This window comes from Lupinus angustifolius, chromosome LG14 (assembly GCF_001865875.1).
Source record: "Lupinus angustifolius cultivar Tanjil chromosome LG14, LupAngTanjil_v1.0, whole genome shotgun sequence".
NCBI classification, from domain to species: Eukaryota; Viridiplantae; Streptophyta; class Magnoliopsida; order Fabales; family Fabaceae; genus Lupinus; species Lupinus angustifolius.
Window position 1 is genome coordinate 5,124,221 of NC_032022.1, and position 339 is coordinate 5,124,559.

Sequence of the window (339 nt, forward strand, 5' to 3'; positions counted from 1 at the left end):
ATTTGATTTTTCAAAAACTGATGCCCAGGTAATCGATTAACACTAAGTGTTTAATCGATTAAACACGATAAAAAAAAGTTTGTAGCTAGCAGTACGGTTTCAACTCTTTGGGACTCATGCATGCATTTTAACGGATTAATCTAAACATATCTAATCACAAAAAGAAGTTATCATGAGATTTCATTTTGCATTTCAACAAAGTTCATTTAAATCAAGAGACTAATAAACATATAGAGGCAAGACATAAAACAAACATCTAGACAGTTTTAATCAAGATTTGTTCATCAAGAATTCCAAGTTCTCTCCTTAGAACATAGAAAGTATCCCGTGGAAGGGGCT